Source organism: Schistocerca serialis, chromosome 2, assembly GCF_023864345.2.
Source record: "Schistocerca serialis cubense isolate TAMUIC-IGC-003099 chromosome 2, iqSchSeri2.2, whole genome shotgun sequence".
NCBI lineage: Eukaryota > Metazoa > Arthropoda > Insecta > Orthoptera > Acrididae > Schistocerca > Schistocerca serialis.
The window spans coordinates 1,008,292,376-1,008,303,804 of NC_064639.1; the positions used below are offsets into that span (position 1 = coordinate 1,008,292,376).

The window sequence follows — 11,429 nt, forward strand, 5'->3', positions numbered from 1 at the left end:
GAGCTCAGTCTTTCCTGGCCATGGGGTCAGATGATGAACATGTTGCCCATGTAACTGAAGAAGCACATTGGTTGCTAGGTTACAGTTGTAAGTGCCTCGTCCTTGAACTTCTCTATAAACAGACTGGCCACCACTGGAGACAAAGGCTACTCAACATCACTTCTTCATTCTGCTCATAGAATCGGCCTCCACATAGGGAGTATGCCGATGTTAAAATATGCTTGAAAAACTCTAGCAAAGCTGTGTCAAACATCTCACTGATCAAATCAAGTGTGTTCTGGACTGGTACACTGATGAATAGGGCCTCCACATCAAAACTGACGGTGATGTCTATATCCTAGATGCATAAGTTTTTGGAGATGTTCCATGAAGTCTGACGCCGGCCGAAGTGGCCGTGCGGTTAAAGGCGCTGCAGTCTGGAACCGCGAGACCGCTACGGTCGCAGGTTCGAATCCTGCCTCGGGCATGGATGTGTGTGATGTCCTTAGGTTAGTTAGGTTTAACTAGTTCTAAGTTCTAGGGGACTAATGACCTCAGCAGTTGAGTCCCATAGTGCTCAGAGCCATTTGAACCATGAAGTCTGACGAATTGCAGATGTGATTTCTTGCATATGGTGGTAACTTCTTCTTAAGGGGATAAGTAGCTGTTCGGTAATTCGCTGCAGCAATGTTGCTAAGAATGGGACATAGGTAAACTTTCTTTGAGTATTCTGGGTAACTCATATAGTTTCGGTGGTACCAGTGCCTTGGATTCCAGTTGCTTGACAACTTTCTCAGGCCAGTCTGTTTCCTTACACAGTGTCCAAGCTTTTCTGTCCACCCTATCAGTGGGGTCGTATTCTTGTACACCCAGGAAGATGTGGAGAATTATAACAAAAGGGTTATGGAGGAAATAAGAGGTAAAATTAAAATCCCCAAATGCTCTCGCCTAGAAGAACTGTAGGAAAGAACAGAGCTAATTATAAAGCCATAAAAGAGATACTATGCAGAAAACAACTTTGATGTGAATTGGAAATCGAGAACATACTTTCTTTGTACCTGTCAAATCCCTGGCTCGAGAAAGAATTAGAAGAGTTCAATGTAGATTTAAATGATAAGTTAAAAACTAAGCTGGATGTTATTAGTACAACACTAAATAAAAATAAAGAGCTAGTTGTTTTCTATGTGTGAACGTAAATGCAAGAATTAATGAAGTTTGGGAATGCATTATGCTTTCTTAATCGCTGCCCAGGCAAAATCTTAAAAAGTCTCCCATTCATGATAATCTATGTGTATGGGATGTGGTTAATTGCATGACCTTGAAAAGTAGCTGATACCACGTAGTTAAAGGGATAGTGACTCCCTACATGACTTTGGGGTCCTGCATTTCCGGTTTTATTTCCTTTGGTATCCAATACACACAGGACACCTAGGATTATATTATATGATAAGGCAGTTGGAGTTGACTGTTAACGTGAATGTCCTCCAAACGTAGAGTAAAACTTATATAATATACATATGTGTCAAATCACAAACCCCTATGTAACTAAAGTTATTGGTAACACCTTACAGATTTTATAAAATGTCCAGACATATGACTATTTGAAACCTTTGACTCTCTTGGCTAAAAACCATGGTATTACCAGGCTGGAGAGCACAACATAATGGACTGTGTGTGTGTTCCTTGTGAAAGACTGTTTAGGTATGTACATGATGACCTGTGCCTTTCTTTTCAACTCTACTCTGTTATGGAATATAATTACCTCACTTCGCCAATTATATGTAATTCCTCCCCACTATTGCTGGCCGCTGTGGTCGAGTGGTTCTAGGCGCTTCAGTCCAGAACCATGTGGCTGCTACGGTCGCAGGTTCGAATCCTGCCTCAGGCATGGATCTGTGTGATGTCCTTAGGTTAGTTAGGTTTAAGTAGTTCTAAGTCTAGAGGACTGATGACCTCAGATATTAAGTCCCATAGTGCTTAGAGCCGTTTGAACCATTTGAACCTCCCCACTATTGCTGCTGCAATATTATTTTGTCTTTGTTTTCCATGTATTATGGCACTGACATTTTTGTGTCTGTGAACTGGTACTGTTATACCATTGCACTGCAATGTTGAGTTGCCATACCTCATAATATTTAGAGCCATTCTGTTTGAACATTGCTTGTAGGACGTCCTAACATGCTTTGGTAAAATTTCTAGCATCGTTTCTGCTAAATTTTAGTACATGCCAACTTCCATAGCTACATCTCCATATCTGTGTATTATAGAGAATATCATTACTTTAATTCGTGTTATGACATTTGTTTGGCATTTATAGTAATGGGGGGCCATCATACAATGTCTTGAATTAGACGCATTTTGGTGGCTCATTATCCTTGCAAGCCATACGAACTCCAATTTTGGTAGCAATTTTGGTTATATTACGATAAACATGTGGTTAACAGACAACTTAGATGTAGCAACATTAAATTTGTGCTTGCAACTATGAGACATCTCACAATGCATAGTAAGTAATTTTATTCATTTTCCGAGATATCGACTCTGATATTGTCTTTGGAAATGTCACTTTTCGCACTGTTAACATCTTTGGTAGTGTGTTTACACTACAAGCAGTCTATGTGCCTACATAGTGTAAGTGATATTGTGATATTGAAAACACCTTATTCCTTCCATCTCTAATGTGAAAATTGTGTTGTGCATACGTGATGTAGTTGATTACATGCTTTGTTTTCTCGAGCTGTAGTTTCCAGAAAAGCAAATCCACAGATTGAATACACACTTTACGTATTAAGATACTGCTACAACGTGAACATCACACTTTTCACATTGCTGATGTATTTTTAGAATACTGCAAAAAATTATGTAGGACAAACACAGTCCATAAAACTTTTAGAGAGAATTATGACTGCAGACTACTGTTACTTACTTATTCCCCTGTAGGCTTGTGATATTTGTAATAATAGTGGTAATTTTCAATCAGTTTTCGATTATATTTTTTAGTGAATAACATGATGCAATGTCTCTGTCCTTCCTATAATGGTGCACGAAAACAATTTAAATGTGGAATATATACTTTGAGGATGTATTGTGACTTAAACCAAGAGTAGACCTGATTAGCTAGATTGCGTCTCTTTGCCTGCTTAGCGTAGTATTTTAGGTAATCGTTTTTTCTGCATTTATAAACGTGGTCAGGTTAGTTCACAACATCGAATTATTAGGCGTGACTTCTAAAACGTCAATTGCTAGTAGACATGGAAATCAAACATTGGGGTACATACTTTAAATTCTTGGGCACTAATTAGACGAATATATGTATATGTGTTAATTAACTCGCTCTTTGAGTGTGAAACAGAACTAGATTTATTTCGTATTTATGGCACTTGCAGGATAGTATGTTAGGGAAAACGCGTTTTCAACAAATACGAATTCCTGTTCTGTTAGTTATAAGTAAATGTTGGTTTTTAATTTTTTATAGAAAGATATACTGTCTACTCATTCTAATATTCCATGGCATATGATATATAGCTTCCAATCAAAGTTACCAATGGCACAGTACGGCCAGTCCTTAAAAGAATATTGGAAGTCAGTAAAGTGAAAATACTTAATAATTTTTTCAGCATTTCAGACAAATTACTGTGGCTGCAGAGTAGGGGGGCGGGGGGGGGGGGGGAGAGGGACGCTCGGGGTGGGAAGATGTGCTTCATGCAAATTGCAGGAGTGCAGATGGATGGGAGGGCCCTCCCCTTGCCTTCCCTCCCCTCTCCTCCACTTCCCCCAACCTCACCTTGACCTCAGCATCTGGCAGGATATTATGTGCCTGGTGTCAACTTGGACATAAGGAAGTGCTGATGCTGCTGTCAGCGAAATATAACATATACAACTGTCTCAGCTGCAATAAGACACTGGAAAAACTGCTAACAGCTACTGAATCAGCATTTTGAGCCAAAACAGACACTGCCCTACTACTGTCGTCAGCATACTGGAAAAAACAGGTTGATTTCCATTCAAATTACATCTACAGTTGGCTAACTAGCTTAGTTCCTCAACGTGGTAATGAATTGATGCTGGCACTTGGGCTACATCAGACTACATATAAAGGAAGGCCACTAGTCATCGAGAATTGAAATTTGAGTGTATATCAGAGAGGCTACCTTCTGATGCTCTCTGCAAGATTATCATCAATCTCATGGCCATACAACTGGATGAGGACTCAATTTTGCGCCCACCCCAAAATTCGAACCTATCACTGAAAATATCAGTGCAGCAGAACAGGCAACTGCACGACTTCGGTCTGAAGCAGTTGAAAAACTCTGTTTGCTAAACCTGTCATGCTCTCACATGAACGGAACATGTGAAACTGAACATCTTTAGTAGGGAGATAGCGCCCATACAGGAGCAAAGAAAAGATTCAGACACTGAGTTCTTGCCAACCAACAAAGCCAACGCAGCTGTGATTCTGTCTCGCCAGGATAATATTGAGAAGATACAGAGACTTCTATAAGACGGTCTGGACGATCAACACTGATTCTAACAACATTTTGGAGAGGAAAACTATGGAGCTTCTCAAAGGATCCGGCTTGGCAGACGAAGTTGTTGAGGAGCTATAACAGAGAGCACTGGTTTCACTGAGATTTTATGGACTTCAGAAGGTTCACAGAGATAAGTTGCCTTTGTGCCCACTATTAGCAACGTTGGTGCCCCAACGTCATATGCTTACCCCTTACACTGAGAAATGACCCCATCATTTTCGCAACTGAATGGATTTTGTTGGACATCATAATAACTTTAAGCTTAAGGATTCTGACACCACTGCGAGCTTTGACATTGTCTGTCTTTTCACCAGAATACCTTTACAAGAATCCTTCGCCAGAAATTTGATATAGACATGATCAGCTATTTTAGGCGTTTCTTGATGTCGATATACTTTCTTTTGGATGGTGGTTACTATGAGCAGATGGAAGGAGCAGGCACAGGTAATTCGCTTACACCAGTTGTCGGGTACTTTGGGGAGAAAACCCTGGAGTCGGCCCCATGGAAACAAACCTACTCTTTCTGATGTGTCAACAAAACATTCATCATATGGCCACATGGAAGAGATAAGTTGAATGATTTCCTCATACATCTCAGTTCCATCCACCAGAACATCAAAATTACCATGGCAGTCAAAGCAGATGGAGTGCTTCTCTTGTTGGATGTCCTAGTAAAAAGTAGAACAGACATCATATTGGATCACAGCATGTACTATAAGAAGATGTACACTGACCTATGCCTGGACAGCAGCCAGTACCCAGCACAAAGGAATGGTGCCCATAATACTGGTATATAGGAGTCACACTTTAACATCTGAGGGTGGTGTTCCAGAAGAGTGGCTACACATAGTTGCAAATTCACGGAGTTTTATATTGTAAACCAACTGTATAACCGGCGAAAATAGAAGAGAAACCTCAGGAGGATGTGGCTATTGCGTTTACTCCATTTTGTGGTTCATTATCCGGAAAGAGAACGGTTCACTGGAAACACCAGGTGAAGACTACCTTGCATCCACCAGCGAAAACACAAGCACTCCATGTTAGTTTCAAGGATGGCCTCAGGCTGTGGAAGTTTGAGTATATCAGATTCTGTGCTAATGAGGCATTGCATGCAGAGGTCAAACTGTGAGTACTGTCGACGACTGCTGCCATGAGCACCAATGGGACAACAGACTGCAGCAGCCTATCAAGGTGGTAATTAGGGAACACTGTCTACTGGAAGTACTCAGAATAGTCCGTGACCATAGAAGGTCCTGGCACAGACATGTAAAATCTGAGACTGCATCATTACTGAAAGTATTGATATTTATGGAAGGGAACAGCTACAATCTTGGGAAGGCTTGGGAACTTGCATTTGGTCTGATTAAGAAATGGAAGGAGATACCCAACAACGAACTGGCTTCCGGGACAGGCAGAGCAACAGCAACAACAACTGTGTCAGCACGCATCCCCAGTCGAAAAACCACAGACAGAGCAACGCATCAGCAGGAAGGGGGAAGGAGATATTGGGCACAGACCTAGTACATAGCGGCAGGTCGGAGAGAGGGAGGGGAGAGATAAAAATAAAAGTGCTGTGCCATATTCCGTGAAGCGAGATTAGATCTCTGACAGCTAGCAGCCTAGTTACCTGTGCTCTACACGTAGGTGCCATGATCCACGACTGGCGGGGCAGGGAGCAGGTGACAGACCTTCCCTCCCACCCTTTTGCTCCATGGCAGTCAGGGCTACAGAGCCTAACAATGGTCTATAGTTTATTGCACCAGTATTGTTGACAGCTTTCTGCTGAGTGATGTGTTCCTTGATCAATTTTTTTTCTCATGAACTAGCAGTGTTTGCCTCCTTACACAAACACAGCAAAATTTATCAATTGAAGGCATGAAGTCTGTATATGAGTCCATGATCATTTTATTTTAACACTTTTATATTCTCAAGTCCATCTTGATCACATAGATTTTGCTTATCGCCATCTTCAGATCTCTTGCAAATATAAATATAGTGTAGGTGACCAGGTTTAATTAGTTAAGATTAAATCTATACAAGTCTTTTTGATGCATGAAATACAAAATATTTATAGCCATGTATGGCAGCCATACATACCATTAAAATATTCTGATATAAATCATCGTCAGGTTAAACATGTGCATACTAATACTCAGATTGTGTCAGTATTTATACAAAAATGTAATGCCATTTATCATATACAGATTTAGATATTTCTTTAAGTGTGTCTAATAATCTTTATGAAATACTATTGCCCTGAATCACTAAAAATATTCCATAAATCAAATTTTCTAACCTTCACATTGAAACATAAAGTTAAAACTTCTCCAGTAAATGCGAAAATATTTTTGTTTGTTCGAACTTCATCTTATATAAATGAAAAACCTTCATCACTTTTTGGACAATTATATTAGGTGCCTAAAATGCAAAAATTTAGTGAAACACATCATCTGAACTTAACAACAAACAAATGGAAGACAAGGAATTGAACAAATAGAAAGAGCAAATTGTCAAAAAAATTGTAGTGGTTTACAACATAATAAACAAGAAGAAATTAATAATGGATTTAATATACCAATTAAAAAAATGTAAAGGAGGATAATTATATCTTTTGGTATAGATAATTTATGGCAAGCAGATTAATAGAAACTGATTCAGGTAATTTAAAAGGAATTTTAAAAGATAAATAAAACTTATAAATACTTCTTAACTACAATTGATGTTGTAGGCAGCCGCAAATGCACGCTCAATTCTGCACTGCCTCGCTCTTCCCACAGTCCAAACGAATGCATACACTCGTTGCAAAGAGAAGGCAATTGAAATGAAATACACGATTCGCAAAATTGGACTGTATTTAGAGATTACATTGCGAGACACATTTACAGACGCATGTGCGCTGCTAGGTGCTCACAGTCCATCTCCCCTGTCCCAGTCAATTCCAGTCGTAAAATGTGTGGACTGCCGGGCAGAAAAAATTCTTACCTGTAGTAAGTTTCCGGTCGCTGCTGCGCCCTTGTGGCACATTGCACCAATACATAATGTTCCACCCATCTAATTTATACAAATCACAAAAATACAAATAATCACAGACACCACAAGTCACACCAAACAAACAACGAAATAAGATGATTGAAGAAATTGTGTCCACTGTAAACAAAAGAAACACTTCAGTTAGTAATTTTATAGTTATTTGCACTAGAGTCTGTGTCTCCTGTGTAACAACAAGATCTTCGACAGTGATCGTTTATAAGTTACCTTTGCTGTGCACGCTGAAACAAATCACACCATACCATCAGGACCATGGTGTGTACCAACAATGACACCAGACCACCACAGTGCTGCTTGCACTGCTGGATGAGCTGCCATCTTGACAACTGGATGATGGCTCTAAAAGCAAGTCTGGATCTGGGATAGCTGTTAAGGGATCACCAATAAGAAAATGGCCTGGAGTAAGGTATGAGAATTCATCTGGATTGTGAGGAAGTTGTGTAATGGGTCGGGAATTCAAACATGATTCAGTTTGTGTTAGAAGTGTATAATTCTTCAAATCTCAGCACTTTGTTCCCCACGACTCTTTTCAAATGTGTCTTAATGGATTTTATGCCTGCTTCCCACAGACTACCAAGATGTGGGGCCTGAGGTCTGATAAAATGCCAGTCTGTACCATTCTGCAATGCATAGTTCTGGATCTGGGTTGTGTGAAACTGACAGCTGAACATTTTATGCAGTTTACACAGCTCATTCCTTGCACCCACAAACGTGTCCCCATTGTCACTGTACACAAATGTGCAAACACCTCGTTTTGAAATGAATCTTCACAGCAACGAAAGCTTGGGAGGACAGATCAGTAACAAGCTCGATGTATACTGTTGTCACGCAACAAACAAGGCAATGTAGACCTTTTTTCTAGTTTTGCTCCTCTTTCTCCCATTCATTACGTGTAGTGGCCCGCCATAGTCAACCCCACAATTAAGGAAAGGTCTGCTTTGCTCTACCCACACTGAAGGAAGTTGACCCATGGGCTGTGTTGCAGTGGTTGCCTTCAAGTAGTAGCGAGAAAGACACTTGTGGATTACTGTCTGATCACAGACCTTCCATTGGGTATCCAGTACCTTTGTCTGGGGCTTGCTAACAGCAGCTGAGATCCTGCATGCAACAAATGAAAATGCTCACTCGTGACCATTAATTTAGTGACATGATGCTTAGGAGGAAGAATCATGGGGTGTTTCTGACTGTAAAAAACTTTTAATTGTTCCAATCTGCTACCCAACCTCAACAACTGTTCATCATTCAGAAAGGGATGAAGTGAGTCCAGTATGCTTTTCCTGGGGATTGGTCAGCCATGTTGTAATTCTTCAATTTCCTTGTAATAATCTTGCTGTTGCACCATACGAATGACTGCCTTCGATACTGTGTGAAGTTCTGCTGTTAGGTTCCCACTATGCCTCTCGGTGGCTTGCCATCTAAGATTGTTTATCTCACATTAAGTGTGGAACGTCAAAGTTTGAAGAAACTGACAAGTTATAATTTCTCTGGAATATTGTGTTAATAATAAGCTTCTAAAATTTATCAGTAAAATGAAAAACTTTCACTAATAAAGATAATTTAAAACTGCTCTTAGAGATATACAGTTCTGTTAATGTAGAATGTTGAAACACTGAAGCAAACATGCACACTTCAGTAGACATTTGGACTCATTCCTATTATGTTTCGATTAAATTTTTTTGGTTTTTCCCACTGCAAGAGATTATTTCTTGTTGTTTTATAAACCAAAAATTAAGTCAAACAACATTCTCTTGATGTGGTCATTTTTATTTACAATTGCATATTATTCTGCAAGATGCATGTGAAGTGCATGTACGATAATCACTAAAACTTGCAGCAGTGTATTCTTCATCGTAGATATTAATGATTTTACTGTTACTTTAATGAAACCCTTCTTGTGTGCCAGGTCAAAATGTGGATAATTGGCATATACTTGTTTACAAACAGTCTTCATTGTTATTACTTCGAGATTAGCTCCTTCCAAAATTTCTTTGACATACAACTTTGTTTCTTCATCTGTAGGTGGTGCCTTTGTCTTTTTGAGAGGGGTTTGTCTTCAGATGATGACTTGTCATCACTCTTACTAGAGGATTTCCATTTTTTAGCTGAAGATTTCTTCTCAGGCTCTCTGTTTGTAGTCTTTTTAGCATTAGCTTTCTTGGATGTTTTTTTAGATTGGCTTCTATGACCTTTCTTTGATTCTGAATTGGATTCTGAATCACCACTGGTATCTTCTTCATCAGGTTCATCTTCCTCACCTTCCTTATCACTTTCATCTTCTTTGTCTGCTGCCTTATTTTCTGAATTCGAAAGGTCCTTTCTGTCTTCGTCCATGTTGTCTTCGCCATTCGATGAATCTTCCCTTAAGATTTTTCTATGCGCTTTAGCCCCCTTTGAACGTGGTGTTCGTTTCTCTGTTTCATTTTCCGATTCTGAATATCTCTTGTTGTTGGCCTTTTGGGTTGTAGAGCAGTTTGATCTGCTGTCAGGAACAAGCGCTCCAAAGCTTTTGGGTTCTAACAAAAATGTTACAATTCTCTCTACAAGTTCATCACGTTTTCCTTTTTTCTCGATGTCTAAAACACTGCATATAGTTTTCAAGACACTCACTTCCATCTTGCACAGAATTTGTTTCTTTTTTTCATACAGGTCTGTCCCTTTGTCTACGTCAAACCCGCAGAATTACCATATGTTGTTTCTTATAAGAGTGACCTTCCCAGCTGTGCTGAACAGAACTCTGTCAAGCTGCTTTAGAGCATCAGCCTTGAATTTCTTGATAAATGCCTCAGTTCTTGGTATTTCACCTAGGGGAGATCCTTTACCTTTTGGTATTTCAATTGCCTTCGTTTCTTTAGGCCTATTGAATTCTTCTGTGAATCTTTCCACCTCCATTCTCTCTATTGCACCTGATATTTCCAGGCGTTGATCCAGCAATGGAACTGTTTCATCCCCTGAGTTTTCGTTTTCTCCGTCTACATCCTCGTTATCCTCACCATCATTCTTTTCTTCACTTTCTTCTCTTTTGTGCACAGAAACAGACTTCATTTTTTCTTGCTGCCAGAACCCTTGGACCTGAATGTTAAGGTTGGTATTGCTTACAAGGCATGACAGTACTCTTCGAGCATGGGACTTAACTGAGTGAGGAGGTTTCTTTCCTGACACAATCCAAGCAAATGATGTTTTCTGTAAGGTTGGGTGGTTATCTCTTTTCATTTGACCAGGCCGCAATGCATCATAAGAGATCGATGCTCCAAGCAGAAGATCAATCTCATCAGGTTTGTTAAATGATGGGTCTGCTAACCTTACCTGCTTAGGAAGCTGCCAGGTGGAGGTTTCAAGAGATACTGTTGGCAGTGGTCCTGTTATACGTGGTAATAATGCACAGACAATGCAGCAATTCTTGAGGACATGTACACACTGCAAACATGCCACGATTCTACCGTTTGAACATCGCTGATGCTACTATTGGTATCGAATGGCGACTCAGCTGTATTCCCACCTGATCTGCTAAGCTCCTAGACGTAAAGTTCATTTGTGAGGCACTGTCAAGAAGTGCTCTGCATTTGTACACCTCCCCATTTTTGTCGGCGATTTTTACAAGTGCAGTAGATAATAATACTTCTGCATGTTGGTGGTCTCCTTTCACTGCTCTTCTTGTACATCCGTTTCTTGGTGTCTACTGTCACTATTACTGGCTTGTTCTTTGTGCAATAATGTGTTGTGGTGCTTGTTACAAACTCGGCAGTTGCCAGCACGACATTTCTCCTGCCTACGATTCGAGTCCTGACAGTTGAAACAAAGTTTTCGTCTGTTCACGAAGTCTATTCTGCTAGCAGTGTCGCTCTCTTTGAACTTTGAACAACTACTTAGCTTATG

The 11,429-nt window shown here is 40.0% G+C and overlaps 1 pseudogene; it reads right to left on the minus strand.

The window, feature by feature from the left end:
- Positions 1-9,336: 9,336 nt before the first annotated feature.
- LOC126456588 (protein DEK-like) lies at positions 9,337-10,598 on the minus strand (annotated as a pseudogene).
- Between the last annotated feature and the right edge of the window lie 831 nt (positions 10,599-11,429).